The following is a 23,055-nucleotide window of genomic DNA, read 5'->3' as shown; positions in this document are numbered from 1 at the left end:
ATAGTCAGAGGCGGGTCACTGCAGAGAAACTCCTAGACCTTCTGTTTACATAAAGATGGGAAAGTTATGTGAATTGAATGTGTAGAGCCAGTTTGATGAGATTGAATACATATCTTTCCCACCAGGTATTTTCTACAGAAACGTAAAAACTAGACACAAACACACAGTCTAAGGCATTTAGTCCACAATGGAGACTAACTTATTCCATTTATTTGAAGTGTATCCTTTCTCTGGTCCTGCCAAAATGTCTTTCTCCATATGAAAAAAGGCAAAGACCAAGCATTCAGAAGGTAGAATGGAAAATGAGACATTTACCTTTTTTCACCACACATACACACACACACACACACACACACACACACACACACACACACACACACTATATATATATATATATATATATATATATATATATATTATATATATATGCAAACACAAAGGCACACTGGAAACATGGGTTTAAAAGTGAAGATAAATATGCTAAATATTAGAAGCAAATTGGGGTCTAGTACAAATCTAAGTGGAAACACTTGTTACTGGGGAATTTTTCTTCTGCTGAATATATATATGAAGAAATGCTCATGTTCAGAAACAAAATAAACTGAAATAAATGACAAATACCAAATTGTCACAAGTCAAGATCAAGATGTTAATGGGGACTGGAGATGTAGCTCAGTGGTAAGCCACCTACAGAACATGGCGCAAGGCCCTGGTGATAATCCTCAGCACCATACACACACTTAAAAGAAAAAATATAGAAAGAACATATTAATGGTCATTGTTTAATAAATCTGAATTCCATAGCATCATATGTCCCCAGTCATATTTAATGCAATTACTAGAGGCGATAAAATGTTCACATATGATAAAAAAATTAATAATTAACTTATAATTTTTCTCAGCTGACAGAAATTCATATCTGAAAATTCATTCCTATTAATTTATAATTCAGAAACAAGGGGTTTCCTTACATTTCAATCAACCCAACAAGAGCTGTATCACTTTATAAACAGCAGAAGGAACTATAAACTCAAGTTCCAGTTTCAACTTGAAAAGGAATCACACGACATATACACACAGCCTTTCTCTTATTTCTCCTGTGACTATGAGATAAAAAGTCTAAGTTTTTTGCTTGTATGTTCAGGCAGGTGGATAAAATTTTTGTTTTTAGGCCTATTTTCTATCTTTGAAATGGTAAAGTTACTGCAGAGATCTGCAAACATTATTTTTCATCATAGACATGATATGGCAGGACTAAAGAAAGTAGTTACTTTCTTATTTTGTTAAAATAAATGGTGTCTTTAATCCCCAGATATTTTTAGAGGCAGCAGAAAGGTTGTTTTTCCTCTTTAGTGTTTATCTGACCTGCTATCTAGACCCTCTCCCCATGCCCAGTTTCCTGCTACAAATGCTAAAAGCCACATTTTCCTTCTGCCAGGAAACTGGTTGTCTCCTAGAACCTATTTGCGCCTGCAACCTATTAGCAGACTATATTTTTTCAAGGATAGTACAACATGATCAGGTATTTCAAACACTTCTTTAAGACCCTGCCACTCCCTCTTCAGCCTTGACCTTGGGCAAGCATGTGACTCACTCGTAGCCACTGAATGAAGCAGAGGTGATGCTGTGTGACTTCTGCCCTGGGAGCTGAGACACTCAGGCAGGAGCCCTGGGTATCCTGGAAGCAGCCCAGCTGCCCTGACCTTGCTACCAGGAAGCCCAAACTAGTCTACAGGGAGAAATCACGTGAGAGTCCTGAGACTGCATGTAGAGATCCCCAGTGCCCAGCTTCGTTTCACAAAGGAACTGCAAATATCAAACCAAAAGAAACTGGAATGAATATGACAAGTGAATTAAAGTTACTTTTAATTAACCAGAATCTTCCCCCAGTGCTCTGCCATCTCTAACAGACAAGTTCTCTCTGCATTTTCAAAGTGGTAAATAACAGAATTTCCTTCCACTGCGCTTCCTGGATCTTAAGCCCATCACTAAAAATGGGAACTATGATTAAAAGAGGAACAGTCTAGGAGGTGACATATTAATCATCTTTCCCTAAAGAGGCGGTTTCTCAACTTGGATGCACTTATTCATGCTTCCGATTAGGCTGCTTTGTAAATAAAAAGTTGTCTTGAATGACTTCTGTGAGTTCTGCCTTGTGAGTTCTGCCTTGTGAGCAAAATAAGGAGGTGAACTCGGTCTTCCCTGGCACCCCTGCAGTTCCCTGCAGGACTCGCCACAGCTCTGCATCCAGGAAACCTTGGAGGATATGATGTCCAAATGGGAGGGAGCACTTCAAAAATGAGAGATCCCTCAATATCCGTGGAAGTGTCTATGAGATCGTCATAGAATCATTAATCGTCATAATGAATGCCTAATACTTATTGAGTGTTTGCTCTACCATTTAACTATAATCTATCATATCATTTAATTTTCATGACCATCACCTAACGTGTGTGTGTGTGTGTGTGTGTGTGTGTGTGTGTGTACATATGGGTACTCTGAGACTCTTGGTTATTGCTCTTTAATCTTCTGTTTAGCTTCACAAACTGGTGAAGGGTTGAGAAGAGAATTGTTTTGCAGTAGAATCACACAGAGCACACAGTGACCATAGAAGGGTAAGAAAAATAAAATGATACAGCTTGCCACACAAGAGCCGTCAGCATCTCACTCAGTCTAGACAGTGTGACAATCGGGGTAATAAAAGTAGAAAATGCGATAAAATGAAAGAAAATATTACATCCTTAGCAATGTCTTTTCTGACTACGCAGTCTAAAAGAGCCCTGACTCTTCCAGCACCTTGGTCCCTATCTGCTGTCCTACCTGACACACAGTGGCTTTTAAAATTTTTATCATTTTTCTTGCCGGACCAGATCGCATATTTCATAAGATCAAGAATGGCAGAAACCCTTGCTGCGTCTCTGACCCTGAAACAGTGCCTGATACTGAGTAGCTTTTCAATGAATATCTATTAAATAAATTAACAAAAATAGACTTCAAGAAGAATGAAGCTGGGCATGGTGGCACACACTTGTAATCCCAGCATTTGGGAGACTGAGACAGCAGAATTGCGGTTCGTGGACAGCCTCAGATACTTAGTGAGGCCCTTTGCAACTCAATGAGACCGTTTCAAAATAAAGAATAAAAATTAGGGCTGGGGGTGTAGTTCAGAAGTACAATTCCCCTAGGTTCTAACTCCAGTACTGCCCCCACAAAAAAGAAGAAGAATTGAAAAGATGTAGTTCAATGAACAAAAAACTCTAGTGAATACAGGAGGAAAACCAGGTGTAGGAGTACATGCCTGTAATCCCAGAACTTGGAATTTTGAGCAGGAGGATCCCAGCGTTAAGGCCAGTGTGTGTAATAACTTAGTGAGATCTTGTTTCCAAATGAAATGAGTTTTGGGGGTTAGAGTAGAGCTCAGAGGTAGAACCCACATACACTCTGGTTCAGTCCCCAGTATGAGAGAGGGGATAGAGAGAAAGAGAAGGAAAGAAGGAAAGAAGGAAAGAAGGAAAGAAAGAAAGAAAGAAAGAAAGAAAGAAAGAAAGAGAGAGAGAGAGGGAGGGAGAGAGAAAGGGAGAAAGGAAGAAAGAGAAAGAAAGAAAGAAAGAAAGAAAGAAAGAAAGAAAGAAAGAAAGAAAGAAAGAGAGAGAGAAAGGGAGAAAGGAAGAAAGAGAAAGAAAGAAAGAAAGAAAGAAAGAAAGAAAGAAAGAAAGAGAGGGAGGGAGAGAGAAAGGGAGAAAGGAAGAAAGAGAAAGAAAGGAAGAAAGAAAGAAAGAAAGAAAGAAAGAAAGAAAGAAAGAAAGAAAGAAAGAAAGGGAGGGAAGAGAGAAAGGGAGAAAGGAAGAAAGAGAAAGAAAGAAAGAAAGAAAGAAAGAAAGAAAGAAAGAAAGAAAGAAAGAAAGAAAGAAAGAAAGAAAGAAAGAAAGGAAAAGAAAGAAAAGAAAAGAAAGAGGAGGGAAGAGGGAGAAAAGAAAAAAAGGAAAAAAGGAAGAGAAATAACCGAGGACTGAAAACGGGCAGGCTCTTTTCATTTTTGTGGAACACAGATGAAAGCTTCAATTATTTTTTTCCCTCTGTCCCAAGCTCCATTTTTTAAGCGTCAATTAACACAACTTAGCAAAGCAGCAGGCACAGGATTAGGAAACATCCTGTTTCTGACCCACAAGAAGCCTCCTTTCTAAACTACCTTCAATGAGCCAAGAGTTGTCTTTGATTCATTTTCCCTTCTCAGGCTTACTGGCATCCGCAGACGTTGATGCTTTCATTTTTATTGGCTGCTTAATGTTTGCATTGAAGGGAGGTACAGCAGCATCCTGTCTCCTCAGTATCATTTCCCAGAAGGAGGGACCACACATAGGACTCTCCAGATCACTTGTCCAATGCCTCTAATAAAACTGGTAGATTATGTATTTCCTTACTCATTTAAAAAACATCTAGTATATGTGCAGCCTGTGTCAGGCATTTCAGGAAAGCAAAGATGAATCAGATAGAGATGCTGCATGCAGAAGCCCATATGGATCCTGCCAGGCTGCACCACGTTCAGTGGACACCTGTGCAATGTCTCCTTTCTGTAGAAGCAAGTGACAGTTTATATTAAATCACTGAGTTTATTTTTCATTCATCTTGCCAGCTGTACAGCAGCTTTCATGATATTCTTTAATGTCATGGAAAATTTCCTGCGGATTGTGTTGTCCTGTCCCTTTCCTTCTTAAAGCAGAAAGCACAGATAGAAATGTACTAGGACATCTGGTATACGTGCCTGTGGGAAACAAAACTGAGTACTAATCTGATCACATCTCACCACCATCACAGACACCAGTCTGATCCAAGCTACCATCACCATCAAATCTATGTGGACTTTCTCAAGTAGCCTGCAAGTGCGTGTCCCTGTTTCCATTCTTGGTCTCTCATGGTTTACTTTCCATGCCGCACTTGAGCAAGCCTGTTAAGCTGAAGTCAGTCCATTCTCCTTTCCTCAATGGCCTCCAAAAGACCCCATGACCCTTGGAGTAAAGTCCCAATTCCTTACAAGAGGAGCATAGTAAATGCTCCAAAATTATTAAATATAGGAAGAAACAACACTTAAACCCTGGAAGCTCTGATATTTGAAGGGAAAAAATGAGAAGAAAGAACAAGAGTCATAAAAAGGAGGGTCAAGCCGAGCATGGTGAGCACATTTGTAATCCCAGTACTTGGAAGACTGAGACTGGAGGATCGCAGGTTCAAGGGCAGCCTTAGCAATTTAGTGAGGCTCTCAGCAACCTCATGAGACCCTGTTTCTAAATAAGAAATAAAAATAGGTCTGGGATGCAGCTTGGAGGTAAGAATACCTCTGAATTTAGTTCCCAGTACTACACACACACACACACACACACACACACACACACACACACACAACGAGGGTCAACTAAAGGAAGCCAAGATGGGGAAACACTCAACGTGAAGCACACCAGCAGGGTCTGTAGCAAACTGGCCGAGTACAACAGCTGGAAAGAACCCACTGCATTTTGTACTGAGATGGAAGCTGGTGATCTTGGCAGCTTGGAGTCTTGGATTGGGACAGGGCTGGGGGAGTTGAAACAGACAGAAGACTGATTCTGGTTGTATGGGGAAGAGTGGGTGTGGAAATGAGCATAACTAAGAGAGACTTTTTTCTTAGAAACTTGACACTGGAAAAAACAAAAAATGCGTGGCATAGTAACTGGGTGGGATGGGAATGACAGAGTTAATGTTTTTCCTTTCCATTTTCTAAGATAGAAAGATATGAAGGTGCCTATATGGTCAGGAAAAAAGCAGAAATAAAAGTGGGAAAAGGACTTAAAGAAGTTGAGGTTGTATGTCCATGGTAACCTTCATTTTCTCTGTTAAAAGTTTGAATCAGATTCCAAAAAGAGGACAGATGGAGGGTTGGAAAGTGTGATGAGGTTGGGAAATTACAGAGGAGGGGATAAGATATCAGGATGTATCCCTTGAACTGTAATACATTAATCAAGATTAACATACATTTGTTGCAAATTTGCATGCTTAAATTGATGATTAAATATTCATTTTTAAAAGATGCCAAAGCTCTCCAGAATGTGTTTGGTCTCACATTCAGCCAGAATGTGTACCCCCTCTGCCACCCACTGAATTTATTACTCTCCCAAGAGAGTGAGTTTTTAGAATTCAAAACATGTAACGCTCACCAGAAGCACTAGTTGAAATCACAGATTTCTGGACCCCAGCCCCAGGAATTCTGACTCAGTAGGTCAGGTTTAAACAAGCGCAACAGATTATTCAGATGTGGGTGGTTGGGTACCCAAATGAGATGTGTTGCTGAGGAAGTTGGACTTGAGCTCTGGAGACTGTGCAAAATAATCCAATGTGAAAAATCTTCAGGACTTTGTTTCACCTACTAAAATGAAGAAGGACCTGAGAGACTTCGAAAAGTGTTTAAGACACTTTTGTGTATGGAATTTTGTTTGGTAGAGGTAAGAAAAAGAATAAGGACAGATGGTCAAATTCAGAGAAAAGTAGAAAACCTTAGTGTGGAAAAATGGTACAGGGAATAGGATATTGAAATATGTGTATATTTGCATAACTCCCAGTATCATCATCATCAGCAGCAGCAGCATCATCATCATCATTTTGTGGTGCTGGAGCATTCTACCTCTGAGCTACAACCCCAGCCCTATTTTTTATTCTTTATTTTTTTAAAACAGGGTATCACCGAGTTGCAAAGGGCCTCACTAAGTAGCTGAGGCTGGCTGCCAACTTTGATCCTCTTGTCTCAGCCTCCCAAATGCTGGGATTACAAGCATGCACCACCACACCCAACTTGTAGTCTTATTTATTTATTTATTTATTTATTTATTTATTTATTTATTTTTGGTGGTACTGGGGTTCCTGGAAGCTCTTCTACCTCCGGGCTACACTCCCAGACCTATTTTATTTTTGATAACAGGGTCTCTTAAGCCAGCGCGGCTGGCTTCGAACCTGCGCAATCCTCCTGTCCCTGCCTCCCAAGCGCGGGGATTACAAGCGTGCGTCACCACGCCCGGCATTGGAGTCATTTTTAAATGAAGTTACACTGCATTTGTCTTCTCAAGTTTTTTGTCAAGAAAAAAAAAAAAAACTAAGTGCATACTGTTTCCAGTGGGATAGATAGATAGGTAGATGATAGATGACAGATAGATAGATAGATACATAGAGACAGAGAGATACCCTACTCTTCATTAATTCATCTTTTATATATTATTATTATTATTATTATTATTATTATTATTATTATTATTAGGTGGTGCTGGGGTTCCTGGAAGCCCTTCTACCTCCGGGCTACACTCTCAGGCCTATTTTATAGGGTTTTTTTTGGAAAAAGGGTCTCTTAAGCCAGCGAGGCTGGCTCGGAACCAGCGCGATCCTCCTGTCTCCGCCTCCCAAGCGCGGGAATTACAAGCGTGCACCACCATGCCCGGCCTTAATTCATCTTTTAAAAGAGTGAGTGGGAGAGGAAATATATGTAGAACATTCATAAAAAATAGATCAACATAATAAAAATGTTTATGCTATTTCATGAACAGTGAATTAAGAAGGGCAGTGTCCTGATCAAACTATTTTCAAGAATAGTCTCTGTCTTCTAGTTGAAATAAAAACAGAAGTAGAGTCAGATTATGTGAAGGTAGGGAGACTTCATTTGAAGGTTGCAAGAGTTATCTAAGAAATTCTGTTGGCATGAACTAGGGTACTGGCTGTGGGCACAGAATAAAGGGGGCAAGCTAGATAATTGTTAAGGAGGAAGAATCAATGGAGTTTAATTATTGATTGGAATAAGGTTGGGCAAGGAGCAGAAGTCTTGAAGAATCCCAAGGTTGATAATAATAAAATTAGATACTAATTTTTTAGAATCTATGTTCTAAATCTACTTTAGATTTAATGTTTTTCTAGTTACATTTTTATGAAACTTAAATTTTGAAATTACTGTTTTTTTCTCAAGCCTTCTAAAACAGACAAAACTGTTCTATGTAATAGAATTGTACTAAAAATGTACTTCAAACATGTTAAAATATTTTGTGCTTAAAAACACATAGTGGAACCCCATTATAGTCAATGGTAGTTTGCTGAGAGATGGAGATGAATGATTAATTGATAGATAATATTAATAGATAATTGATAGGGAGATAGGTGATTTATGTGCTCAGTGATAGGTATATATATATATATATATATATATATATATATATATATATATATATATGTGATAATAGATAGGAAACCTGTATTATAACCCCAATACAAATCCTATTGGTTCCTTCCACCTCTGAGAAGTTTCTCAGTTTCTCTAAACAATTCAGTTTAACACTTTTTTTTAGCTGAAATCAGATGACTAATGGGAAATTTAATAAGTACAAAAATAAATGTATGTATCACCTTAACAAACACTTAAGTATCTATTATGTGCAAGATGATACAATAGGTACCAGGCCAACAAAAATAAATAATTTGAGGCATGGGAAATATCAGGTACACACCATGATGAGACAAGATGGAGGCTGTGAGGGAGCAGAGATGCCGTAGCTGATGGGTGAGAAAGGATATTCACTGATGATCACAAATACTAATTTCATAAATGCTAGCATGCCTTCAAATACCCACTCTGTGCCAAACTTTGGGAAAGTGATTTATGTACATGTTCTCCATAAATGGCAAGGCACTAATAATTATTTTTAAATACTCTATCTCGGCCAGGGATGGTGACTCACACTTCTAGTCCCAGTACTTGGGAGGCTGAGACAGGAGGGTCACCAGTTTGAGACCAACCTCCACAACTTAGCAAGACTTTTAGCAAGCTAGTGAGACCCTGTTTCAAACAAAATAATTTTAAAATGGCCAAGGGTGTAGCTTGAAGGTATAATATCTCTGCACTCAATCCCCAGTACCTCAAAAAATAAATTAGTCTCTGCCTCTTTTCCACCAACCTGAAGTACCCCTACACTAACTATTCTAATTAAATACATGGAGGTTTATTTGGAGTATGTACATTTCTGTTTGACTAAGCAGGAGTACTTTTGCAGTTCCCAGATTGTCCCCTTCAGCTATGATTACCCAAAGCACACAATTATGTTAATGAAAAAGAAAGAAAAATGAAAGATAACCTTACATAAAGGTACACATTTGGACTGCTAATTACAGTGCCTAATTTATATTGCTCCCATTAATGGTGGCTTTAGCTCTTACTTTAAAAGACCTTAAGAAAATATTAACAGATTGCAAAACCTATCCCTACCTTTGTGCTCTAGTTAAACAGCCCAGCTGAATATTAACCACCAGCCAGTTACTTTACATAAGAGGAAGCCTGAGGTCACTTGGAGCAAGCATGTTCAGTCAATGTGCCTCACATGCGTCATCCTGATGGTCTTTCCAGAGCCCTGGCTTGGAAGGCAAACTGGATGTCTTTCTTGAGGACAGGCACGCTGTCATTCCGACTGTTGTGGAGACACATGGCAGTGCAGGTGTTACCCATTTGCATGGAGGCACATCTGGGATGAAAGACATTTTCTATTTCAAATTGTCTTCGATCTTTTGACAATAGATGTCTGTGACGGCAACTCTGATCAGTCAAAAGATTTTCTGTTTTATACTTTACATATACCTTTAGTCAACTCAAAGAAGCAAGTGTTTGTAATATACTTTTATTGGTGCGTTGTAATTAGACATCACCATGAGGTTCAAAGTGATACACACATCCAGGCCCACAGTACCTGCTGGGATTCTCTCGGGATCTCGCCCTACTTCCTCTTCTCTGTCAATGCTAGTGAGGTTGGTAGTGATACCTTAAGATATGGACATACCTGTATTTGAACTGCTTGCTTCATCAAGCCTCCTTTTTCCTCTCCTCAACCCTCTCCTTTATTTTACTAGTCTCCTCTTTCTCTCCTCATTTATCTGATGTCTCTTTTGTTTCTTATTTTCTCTCCAGCTTCCAAATGGGTGAGAAATCATTTGACCTTCACTTTCTGAGACTGACTGATCACGCTTGTCATAATATTCTCTTGTTCCCTCCATTTTCCTGTGGATGACATGATTTTGTTCTTTTATACTACTGAGTAAAATCCCTTTGTGTGTATATATAGCACATTTAAACAAACAAGTTTTTATGAGCTGCAAAGTCTGCCTAGCTTTTAGACTACGCTTTGTCTACCATGCGTACACGCTGTTTATATGGCATTAATCATTTTTCCTACTAAGCTGCAAGGACCTTACGAGCAGGACTACATTTCATGTTTATTCTGCAAACCCAAAATGCTGCGCATAAGATATGCACAAACTATTTCAATATTTGGCTCTGCCACTGGCGACTGAGTATCTTAGGCAGACTCCCTTCACTTCTCCAAGTCTGGAAAGTTCAATGAAATAATACATTTAAACAATGCTCTGTAGACCTAAATAAATTACCAAAGAAATATAATAAAACTATATTGAAAATATGTATTTCACCAAGCACTATATTCATATTATCCCATATAATCACTTTGCTGTTGATGATTGTAATTAATGAAGGCTATTCTTTATATCTCATATGACAAAACTGTTAGAGCAGAAATCTCTGGAAGGGAGAAAAATTTTTGTTTTACATGCATCTTGTATGTGTCCATGACCTTGTATGTCTTTGATAGTGATACCTCCAAAGATCATGATGCCAAGGAGATCTGTGATATCTACAATGTCAGGATATAAAATATTCTCCAGTTAAGTGGTCATTAATACAATTATTAAAATGAAAAAATGCAAGATATATTTATGTTAACAAATACAGGAGAGAAAAGAGATAAAAATAATGAAAAAACTAAGGAATTGTTATTTTTAAAGTGGTAGTCATCCATAAAAATAAATCCTTTTATAAAACCCCATCATTGGCATGCCTTTGTAATATTTACTTGGCTTTCATACATTCTTTTCTCTTTGTTTAAATATGCATACACACATATAATATATATCAATAAATCATTCTTATTTTTATTCAACTTGCATTTTAGACATACATATAAACACATGCATTGACATCTAATTCTTCTGTTGCCAAAAATCAGTGCATGTAGAAGCGTTTCATCCCAACATATATCTTTTTAAAGTGTTTTCTGCAAGACGATATTCACCAGAATTTCACCTATAAAAAGATATAAAAATTATAATATGCAGAAGCTAAGGAGGAAAACCCATAGATGAGCAAATAAAGAGACCTAACTGGGGGTGATGGGAGGGGGAAGAAGGAAATTCCCTAAATGTACATGATGTACACTCATAAACATATCAACCATTAAGCCAAACATAAAAGGGAGGGGTAGGGATTAGGATGGGAATTGAGGAAGGGCTAAATGAGCGATGTGTGCATGTGTGACTCTATTATCTTTTACTCCATTAAGATGTATGACTATGCCGGGCGTGGTGGCACACGCTTGTAATCCCTGCGCTTGGGAGGCGGAGACAGGAGGATCACGCTGGTTCGAAGCTGGCTTAAGAGACCCTGTTTCCAAAAATAAAAAAAGCATAAAATAGGTCTGGGAGTGTAGCCCAGAGGTAGAAGGGCTTCCAGGAACCCCTGTACCACCAAAAAAAAAAAAAAAATGTATGACTAAAATGCACCAATAAAATATTTTGTGGTACTGGGGATGGAACCCAGGGGTATTCTACCTCTGAGCTACACTCCCAGCCCTATTTTTTATTCTTTATTTTGAAACCAGGTCTCACTGAGTTGCAAGGGACCTCACTAAGTAACTGAGGCTGGCCCCAAACCAAGACCCTCCTATCTCAGCCTCCCAAATGCTGGGTTTACAAGCGTGTGCCACCACACCTGGCAAAAAAGTTTTAAAAAGATAAAAAATTAAAGGTGTACTTTTTATATAACCTTTTAAACAATAAAAATGTATTTATGTTTGGTAGTATAGTGTCTTAAATGTGTTCACAATTTTTGTAAGTGCATGTCTTTTTTTTTTTCCTTTTGTGGTACTGAATATTGAACCCAGGGGCATTCTACCTCTGAGCTATACCCCTGCCCTATTTTATTTTTATGTTGAAAAAAATCTCGCTAAATTGCGGAGGCTGACCTCAAACCTCAGTTCCTCCTATCTCAGCCTCCCAAGTACTGGCATTAGAAACGTGTGAATTCCCTTTTTATATACTGCTTTATAGCTTTTGGAGCTACTCAGAAACATTTTTGCTTCATTTAATGCATATTTATTGACTTTATTTTAGGAAATTTATTTGCATAAATTTTGGATACAGAAGCAATCCCATACTCGAAAAATGTATGTCAGCAGTTTTTGTTGAAACATCTGCACCTGATTTTTTAAGGAAACAATTTCATAGAAGCAATAAATTCAAATATGTTAATAAGAAAGATAATTATTTCACAATAATTAGATATATGTCTTCCTTTGTCACTTGTATTTTAACTTGATCATATGGTCTTCTTAAAAATAACAATTTAATATATACAACCACAATCTTTCATGAATCGTAGTTTGTTATGGTAAAAGGGAATTTAATTTCTGAGGTAAATTCCAGATCATTATAAAAGCTTGGAAGGGGATTATTTGTATATTTAATCCATAAATGGCAAATGCACATAATTGTTTCTATTAAAAAGGCACTCCGTAAACTGATTATTGCTCAATGTGAAACTCCTGCCAAGTGCGATCATAGGGAAATACTCAAGATGAAAAATGAGTATAAGGAAATATCAGCAGTGCCTTGGAGAGAATTCAATGGAACAACAACAACAAATTAGGACTAGATATATTTCCACATGGTCCTCACAGCTCCTTAGCTGAAAGTCAAATATGCACTTTTCATTTTTGCAGTAAACAGAAAAGTTAATTCACAATTATACTTTCAATAATGAGACTAAATGATCAAGATTAAACACAATTTTAAGATCTTTAAGATAAATAAAAGACAAGATGATTAGACTAATATTGGACTTATTTTTATTTAAAAAAAAGACATTAGAAGACAGTAAGAGTCCCTTCAAAAAATTAACAGTACTTAGAACTTTCTAACCAGCAAAATATCCTACAGAACTGTAAGCAAAATAAAGACATTTTTTTATCCAAATGTTGAGGAGATAGTCTATGTTTGAGCTCCCTCTTTTTATAACTATTAATGGGAGGATGCCAGCTTAAATTTTAAAAAGAAAAATAGAAAGAATATATAAAGCATATATTTGAAATGACAATGAACAAAATAAACAATTTATTTTTTATTTATTTATTTATTTATTTATTTATTTATTTATTTATTTTTGGTTGTACTGGGTTCCTGGAAGCCCTTCTACCTCCGGGCTACACTCCCAGACCTGTTTTTACATTTTTTATTTGGAAACAGGGTCTCTTAAGCCAGCGCACGCGCCTGGCTTCGAACCAGGGCGATCCTCCTGTCTCTGCCTCCCAAGCGCGGGGATTACAAGCGTGCGCCACCACGCCCGGCCAAAATGAACAATTTAAAAAGAGGCAAAGTTGCCGGGCGTGGTGGCGCACGCTTGTAATCCCCACGCTTGGGAGGCGGAGACAGGAGGATCGCGCAGGTTCGGAGCCAGCCTTGCTGGCTTAAGAGACCCTGTTTGCAAATAAAAAATATAAAATAGGTCTGGGAGTGTAGCCCGGAGATAGAAGGGCTTCCAGGAACCCCAGTACCACCAAATAAATATAAATAAATAAATAAATTAATTAATTAAAAAGAGCCAAAGTTCTGGAAATTAACTTTTTATAAAGGAAAAGACAGAAAATTAACACTATAAATTACTATAATCCTAACAAGATTGGAGATGTGCTCACTGCATAAATAAGGAATGCTGAAATCTATATCATCAAGAACAGAGAAAAAATGTGTTTTTATATCTAGCATGTTGTTAAACATGTTAAACATGAAAACATTTCAAAGAAATGGAATATAGTTTCCAGATTTGATATGTTTCTTTGGTTACCTATGCACTTCCTTTTCTTTGTTGCAATTTTTGCTATGACTTTAAAATGTTGTTTTTCTTTTTTTATAATTTAATTTAACTAATGCATTAGTTAACTTTGCCTCAACCCATCTTCCCCTGAAACTCTCCACAGCTTTTGGTAACCACCATTCACTCTTGACTTTCCTTCATTAACAAGACGGTGTTTTGTTGGTTGTTCTGCGTTATAGCTTGGATCTGGGTGTGCCCCAAAGCTCAGGTGTTGAAGGCTTGATCCCAGTGCAGTAGTGTTCATAGGTGGAGCCTGGGGAGGTGACTGGATCATGTGGGCTGTCCTCAATCCCTTCAGGAACAGGTCCAGAGAGGCCCCACATCAATCCATTAATGAGTTGATAGCTTCATGCCTGTTGGACGGAGTGGGAGCCTGTTTTGGAGGAGTAGGAGCCTCTTCTTTGTTCCTCTCTGTTTCTTGGCCATCATGAGGCAAACAGCTTTCCTCCTTCACACCCTTCCACCATGGCGCTCTGCCTTGTCACAGGCCCAGAAACAGTCCCAGGCCAAGTGACCAGGGACTGACCTCACGAGCCAAAATAAATCTTTCCTCCATTAAGGTGATTTTCTCAGGTATTGTGTTACCATGATGGAAAACTAATACAGTTTGTTTTCTCGCTAATGTTACATTTTCCTTACGCAAATGATTTTGCACTATCGTGGCTAGTCTTAATTAACCCCTTATCAATGGTATTATATACTAGGGTGAAAATGACCACAGTGAGCTTATCACCTGCTTTATTACCCAGCACTATAGAGATGAGCTCTTGGGGATTTGGAGGCTCTGTGTGAGTCATAGCAATATGTGGTTCCCAAGAAACTGTAAGCACAGGAAAATCCTGCATTTATATAGAAATAGTACACATTCCTGTGTATATAGAAATAGTACACATTCCTCAAAGAGGGTCATTTCCAACACAGCTAGACTACACTGGACAACATGCATGGGCTCTTGAAATATTCGCTTTTATTTATAAGCTAAATTAGTTCTTTGAGGATTTAGAAATATAGAGGCAATTCTAAGGAGAAACCAGTAACCTTCTGTTTCTCTTGTGTTTTATTCCCAACTGTGAAATCTTATGTCAATCTCTTTGGTTCTGAAAAAAATCATATTAAAGAAACATATGGAGCTTTTTTTATCATTTCTGTTGGAAATAAAGACTGAATTCGAATATAAAGTAGTCAATGATACGATGATCGCGTGTTCATTATATTATCAATTAAAGATTAATTCCAGCTGGGCATGGTAGCATATGCTTGTAATCCCAATACTTGAGAGGCTAAAACAGGAGAATCACAGGTTTGCGGCCAGCCTCCGCAACTTGTTAGGCCCTCAGCAACTTAGTGAGACCCTGTTTTAAAATAAAGAATAGCCAGGTGTGGTGGCGCACGCTCGTAATCACCGCCCTTGGGAGGGGGAGACAAGAGGATCGTGCATAAGAGATCCTGTTTCCAAATAAAAATATAAAAAATAGGTGTCTGGGAGTGTTCCTGGGTTTCCAGGAACTCCGTACCACCAAAAAATAAAATATAAAAAATAAAGAATAAAAACTAGGCCTGGGGATTGCTCGGAGATAAAATGCCTCTGGGTTCCATCCTTGGTACCACAAAAAAAGAAGAAAGAAAAGAAAAGAAAGGAAGAAAGAAAGGAAGAAAGAAAGAAAGAGAGATATTAAATTCTTTCTAGGAATAAAACTCTTCAGGAAAATGAATACTCACTTATGTGTCCATAAAATGTATCCTAAAAATATTGAACCGAATATCTTCTCTTATCAGCTTCAAATAATCCAGTACAGTTTGGGACTGGGTTGTTTGTTTGTTTGTTTGAGGTCTGGGGATGGAACCCAGAGGCATTTGAGCTCCGAGCTACACCTCCTGCCCTATTTTTTATTCTTTACTTGAAACAGCGTCTCACTAAGTTGCAGAGAGCCTCATTAAGTAGCTGAGGCTGTCTGCGAACCGTGATCGTCCTCTCTCAGCCTCTAAGTCTAAGTAGCTGTCAATGTTCACTCTTAAGTGGGAAAGAGATAGAACTAGAAACACCGGCTCCAACTGGCAGCACGCCGCTGTGTACAGTGTTACCATTTTCAACTAAATCTGAAGTCCCCATTTCTCTCTCTGCGGGAATTGTTCTTCCTCTCATCATGCGGGAATTCCTCTCAAGGAGACATGAGGGTGTTTGCAGAACCCAAACGCCATCTAGCGGTAACAGATGGTAAATTCCACGTAGAAAAATAAAACCGGCAGCCCTTTTGACAAAGCACAGCTCTCTGCTTATAAAACTCCATTTTTAAAATAAGGTATGCCATTTCTTTTAAAGAATTAAAGTAATTTAAATTATTTTATAACCTTTGGACTGCTTGTTTACCATCTTTGCTTATAAATTGCATCCTCTGTGGCAAGGGGAAGGTGTGCTTCTGAGTTTTATTTATTGAAATTTATTCTGGACAATTACACTGTGTTTTGGGCCTGCTAGCAATCACTTAACTCACACCCCTGACAGAACTAGTGTAATTGAAGGATTAAGTGCTCAGACCACGGGGTCACACTTGCTGGGATCAAGTTTCTGGTTCTGCATGAACTTTGGTAAAGTTACCTAACAGCTGGACTTCTGTGAACCTTTCCTGCAAAAAAGAGATAAAATTGGAAACACATATGTCTAGTACCTGCAGAAATGTTCAGCATATGTTAACTATACATTAATTGTTAGGTATTCTTACTTATTATGAAACAAATGAGAAAAATATGTGTAACACTTTTTATAGTTATTTATCCCGTTCTTCAATCTAGTCAATGTTAAAAGTTAAAGCTACCCCACAAATACCATAGGCCTATCATTAGCCATGGTTGGCTGCTCCCAGGGCAGACAGAATTTATAAACTCCCACGGAAATTTCAAAGGGTCACTGGAACCCGCTAATGACTAAACTGCTATGCATTCCTTTGCAAAATGGCAAAGTATGAATTAGGTTTTGTTGTTATTGTTGTTGTTTAGTAGGAAATAGCAATTTTATGTTTATACCTTTATTTGGTGCCTTGTAATTATACACCACACAGGATACGAACGTAATAGAAACAGCAATTTTATTTCTTAAAAATCCAGTCTGATCTCTCAAGAAGTTTGTCATCTAAATGTAGAGAAAATTGACATAAATAACTGCTTCTGCTGGAATAAGCAATTATCTAAGAATTAGGATTTACATGTTAGAAGACAGTTAAAATAATTCAAAATATCAACAAAAACACTGGGCAGTGGTCATTAGGAAGATCTTTATTTTCTCTACACGATAATGTTATTTAGCTAAACTTTGCTGAAAATTTTAAAACCAACTTTATACTTTGAATGCAGTGATATCTGGAATATCAAGTATCTTGTGAACATAAAAAATGTTTTTTTTAATATATTGAGCATCCGGATGTCCTAGAAGATAAAAGTAAGAGAAATTTGAAAGGAAGAAAAATCAGAGAATGGAACAGGGTACATTCTACCATGTTTATATACACATGATACACATTTTTATATTATCATAACCACAACCTTCCCCTTGATGTGCGTCTCTAGGTAAAGTTATGGGGAGCTGTAAGGCTGTATTGTATCATGTCTCTAGATTAAAGCCTGTCAGTAACAATACACACTGATTCATTTCAGGATTTAACCATATCTGTGTAATTAAGGAAGAAATTCATGAATCTCTGATGTAGTTGATCAACCACATTCTCATCAAAGAAAAGTTGCGATGGGTCATGGCACTGTCTGCGCTCATTTTGAAGCACAACTTGCTGAAACATGTCTTTCCTAGATAGCAAATCCTTCTTTGATGAGCAAATAGTTATGCTAGCTCTGAAAGATTTCTTTCTCCAATTAAGAATATTTTTATACAATTATTACCTTGAAAATATTTTATTTTTAAACAATTATTAACTTTCTTAAAAATTTGGCTCTATTTGTCTAACATATATCATTTAAGTGTATATACAGAAACCATGTTAATTATATATATTAAATATGTATCATCACAGAAATATCACATATCAAATTAAGAACCAACCGGTTCTATTTTTAAAAGGAAACATAGCAAGTAGAAGGTCTTGAAATTTTTAAATATATATGTGTAGTAATGAATATATACACTTAAATATATAGCAGTAAAATATTCAATGGAAATCTCAAAGGTAAAGTTGAATAAATGTGACAAGAAGGTTTAATATATAATAATCTTTCCTAGTTTTACAGGGAACAAAAAAGTCAGATCAGAAGACATTATCAAAGGCATCAGTCAAGAACTCGTCCCTATATTTCAAGATTTAAAATTCAGATTAAAAGACCCACTAAGCACCCAGTATAATGAACAGAAAAGAAATAAAGTACACAGGGTTCATCACCCTCAATTTTCAGAACTGTAGGAACAAAGAAAATTCTAAACCTTTTGCAGAACAAATGTTCCTGTATTAAGAATAAGGAAGAATAACATTATATTTCCTAAGGCAAAACTAGAAACTAGAAACAAAGGAAGCAATGTCATCAAATTCCTTGAGAAAGTCATTTTCATTCTTGCATTCCATATGCAGCCAAGCTAAGAAGCAAGAGCAATGGCAGAAAAAATACCTATTTAGACATTCAGGGTCTTTGAAACTTCACCACAGTGTTTGCAACTTTTATTAGAAGAGAAAGTGGAGTTAAAATAAAATATTAACTTGCAATGATTGCTTTCAAAAGTGTTTATTATTGCCAGGCGTGGTAGCACACACTTGTAATACCAGCACTTGGGAAGCTGAGACCAGGAGGATCATGGTTTGGGATGGCCTCAGCTAGATTGTTAGGCCCTTTGCAACTCAGTGAGTAAAACAACCCTGTTTCAAAATGAAGAATAAAAAGTAGGGCTGGGGTGTAGCTCGGAGGTAGAATGCCCCTGAGTTCCATCCCCAGTACTGAAAAAAAAAAAAAAAAGCTTATTATTTGTTAACAGCATGCAAAGAATTCTCTAAATGTTTAAAGCAGAGAGATGCACCAGTTATCTCCATTTAAGTGGGTGAAGTTGGACATTTTACTCCCTGGTTGAAGTCTGAAATAGAAAAGGCATTAGTTTTTGGTAAGACTTGAAATTGAACAAATTAATTTAGAACGTATTTGCAAGCATTCCATTACCTGTGACCAATGAGCCGCTAATGATAGGGTCAGTTTCTTCTTTAAATGATTTAACATTAAAAATCTAATGTTCCCCAAGTGACATTTCATATGAATATATGAGATGGGCAAAGAGTACTTTCCAAACTCCTTTTCAGACAGCACCACTTGCAGTTTTATAATGTCACGTTGCCACTGGGACCACTAAGTAGCTCCCACCTGCTCACTGATGCAAGCACTGACTGTACCAGCAGCACTTTAAAAATACAGATCACGTGTGGAGTGTCCACTAGCGGACACCTCGGGCTCCAGTTGCCTATAAAATAAACACAGACATAATTAAACTGGCAGACACAAAAAGGCATGCGTGCTGTGGAATGGTGTTGGCTCTAGTGAATGGTATTGGTGAAAAGTGAAAAAATGAGAGGCCAAAACCGAATAACCATACCATTCTAATAAGTAGGTGAAAAAGATTCATTCTCTCTCTCTCTCTCTCTCTCTCTCTCTCTCTCTCTCTCTCTCTCTCTCTCTCTCTCTCTCTCTCTCCTTCATTCATGTAATGTATTAACTGAGCTAAGATCACATTTAAAGATACTGGTTTAAGCCGGGCGTGGTGGCGCAGGCTTGTAATCCCCGCGCTTGGGAGGCGGAGACAGGAGGATCGCACAGGTTCGAAGCCAGCCGCGCTGGCGTAAGAGACCCTGTTTCAAAAATATAAAATAGGTCTGGGAGTGTAGCCCGGAGGTAGAAGGGCTTCCAGGAACCCCAGTACCACTAAATAAATAAATAAATAAATAAATAAATAAATAAATAAATAAATATAAAATAAAATAAAGATACTGGTTTAAATGGGGTAGCACTTAATTTAGCCTTACCCTGCCCCTCCAAAGAGGTGCAAAGCAGCAGGTGTATAAAAAAAATTAAATGGGCCGGGCGTGGTGGCGCACGCTTGTAATCCCCGCTCTTGGGAGGTGGAGACAGGAGGATCGCGCAGGTTCGAAGCCAGCCCTGCTGGTGTAAGAGACCCTGTTTCAAAAATATAAAATAGGTCTGGGAGTGTAGCCCGGAGGTAGAAGGGCTTCCAGGAACCCCAGTACCACCAAAAAAAAAAAACTTAAATGGAAAAATATATGTGTAGTTTTATTAACTACGTTTTACTCATAATATTCAAAAATTAAGTTCTAATTGAAGTAAAGAGGATTGTTTAAAGAAATAAGGACAGTCTGAAAGAAATAGGGAGTCAGCAGACCTGGAAAGATTATTTAACTTTGCTAAGAATGAAATTTCTTGACGCTCATACTCTACATTTAGCAAATATTCATTATGTGGTTTTGTTTGTGGTGCTAGGAACTGAACCCAAGGACATTCTACCTCTGAGCTACACTCCTTATTATTTATTTATTTAATTTGGAAACAGAATCTAAGTTCCTGAGCGCTTCACTATATTATTGAGATGGGTTTCAAAATGATCCTTCTGTCTCAGCTTCCCAAGTACTTGTATTAGAGGCATGTGCCACCATGACCAGCTTATTTGTGGATTTTAATAGGAATCATATCTGTATATTTGTATTTACAGCCCCGTATCTATTGCCTGACACTTTGTAGGTTCTTAGAAGATTTTGTTTTTAGAATTGCAGTAAAATCTATCATAGTAATAAGTGGAAAAGACAAGAAACATAGCTGCTCATTTGCTATTTTTTCCTCTCTCTCTCTCTCTCTCTCTCTCTCTCTCTCTCTCTCTCTCTCACACACACACACACACACACACACACACTACATAATTAGTTATGCATGTATGCATGTACAAGCCCTGGGAAATAAACCATTTCCAAGAATTTATTAGAGCGAAAGATTTTGCCTTGGAAAATGTCAGAGGTTTCCAATATGTTGGTTATTAACATAATCTACTTTGATTTTGTTAATTAATTTTATTTTTACAATGAAAGTTAAAGATGTAAAAAAATCTCAAAGACTTGAAAAAGGGCAGAATAAAAATAGATTATCCCATGAAGAATAGCTTATTAGTTTATCCCTTATACCAAACTGTGAGATTCTTGAGAACAGGAATTTATCTTACTCTTTTTCATATCCAGGGATGATACAATATTTAACACTCAACTATGGGCAAAGTGCTTGCCCATCAGCTGGCTGTAAAACACCAAAATGTTTTACATCACGTGCTGGCTAAATATTAGTCCTATTCTTTCCTTACTGCCTAACACCAGGTCCTGGAAAATACTGTACAATAAATTTTTAGTGAATGCAAAACAGAAATGAATTAATGTACAAGTGATACAAAAAGATCATCCCACCAAAGTGCAGCTCTTTCAGGATCGTTGGCATTCTTTGTAAGATCTGGAATAAGACAAAGATGTTCACTTTCACTACTTTTATTTCACATAGTACTGGAAGTCCTGGCCAGACAAATTAAACAAGAGAAAAAAATAACGGCCATCCAAATTGGAAAGGAGGAAGTTAAATTGTCACTGTTTGCAGATGACATGATCTTATATATGGGAGCCCTCAAAGACTTTGTCCTATTGTGTACAGTATTTGGAGAGACTGAAGGGATTTTGGAAGCCACTGTGGCTTGAAGTCCGCTGGAACTGTTGCAATGAGCTCAATTAGTTCAGAGTTTTATGGTAGCCACTGAGAATACAATCTCCGTAATAAATAGAAACAAGCATATCAGAGCCCTTCCCATGCAATGAAAACTGTGGCTCTACAAAACAGACCAGTTGTCTCAGTGTTTTTGTTGTTGTTGTTATTGTTGTTGTTTTGGTTTTTGTACAGTCATGGCTAAATACAACGCTCAGATACAAAAATAACTTGTTTATAAGAGGTCTTTAATATTATTTTATGACAAAATAGGATTATATAAAATATATTTCTATCTTCCCATTCTGCAATTTTGGATAAGCATTGTTTTATACTTTTTAAAAGAATATAGAAGAGTATTAAATTACCATCAAAGTTTACAGAAAGATACTCTTTCTTATTAAAAAGATTTGAGAGCCAGGCGTGGTGGTGCACACTTGTAATACCAGCATTTGGGAAACTGAAGACCGGAGGATCTCTGTTTGCAGACAGCCTCAGCTACATAAGGAAGCCCTTCGAAACTCAGTGAGACCCTGTTTCAAAAATAAAAAAGACTAAAAAATAGGGCTGAGGGTGTAGCTCAGAGGTACAATGACCCTGGGTTCCAACTCCAGTACTGCAAAGAAGGAGGAGGAGGAGGAGGAGGAGGAGGAGGAGGAGGAGGAGGAGGAGGAGGAGGAGGAGGAGGAGGTTTGAAAAAGAAGATCTTAATCTTTGTATTTACTCATCATCAACAAAAGTATTAAATATTTATTATGTGTTTGGGGGTTCTTACTAAGGACTGAACCTAGGCCATTTTGCCTTTGAGCTATATATCCAGCCCTTTTTATTTTTTATTTTAAAACAGTATCTCACTAAATTGCTCAGGCTGGCCTTGAACTTGCAATCCTCCTGTCTCAGCCTCCCAAATGCTGGAATTATAAGTGCATGCCACCACGCCCTGCTTTATGAAGTCTTCTAATGGACAGCTGTCATTTGGAATCTGTTCAACATGCATGCCCCTTTCTTGAGAAATGTGTACAGTAAAGCCAGGAGCCTTTCCTCCACTAAAAATGGTGTCATCAAACATTGACAGATCCTTCTTCTCACTCAAATACACACCATAGTGGACACATGGTCTAAGAGTGCCCAGTCACTCACTATCTGGAGCTTTTGAGTAGCTAGCAGAGTGACAGGAACAGAGGTGTGTGATCTTGCAGGAGAGCTCTAGGACACCCCATGTGCACCTCATAAGAAGTTCAGTCAGGGTCACATACTCAGGATGAATAGGTTGGATCTAAAAAGGGATTGATTGTCCAACACTGACATTTAAAATGTGATATGTATATTTGGCCCCTCAGTAG

This window comes from Muscardinus avellanarius, assembly GCF_963383645.1.
Source record: "Muscardinus avellanarius genome assembly, chromosome: 4".
Taxonomy (NCBI): Eukaryota; Metazoa; Chordata; class Mammalia; order Rodentia; family Gliridae; genus Muscardinus; species Muscardinus avellanarius.
Note: the sequence above shows the minus strand (reverse complement) of the source record.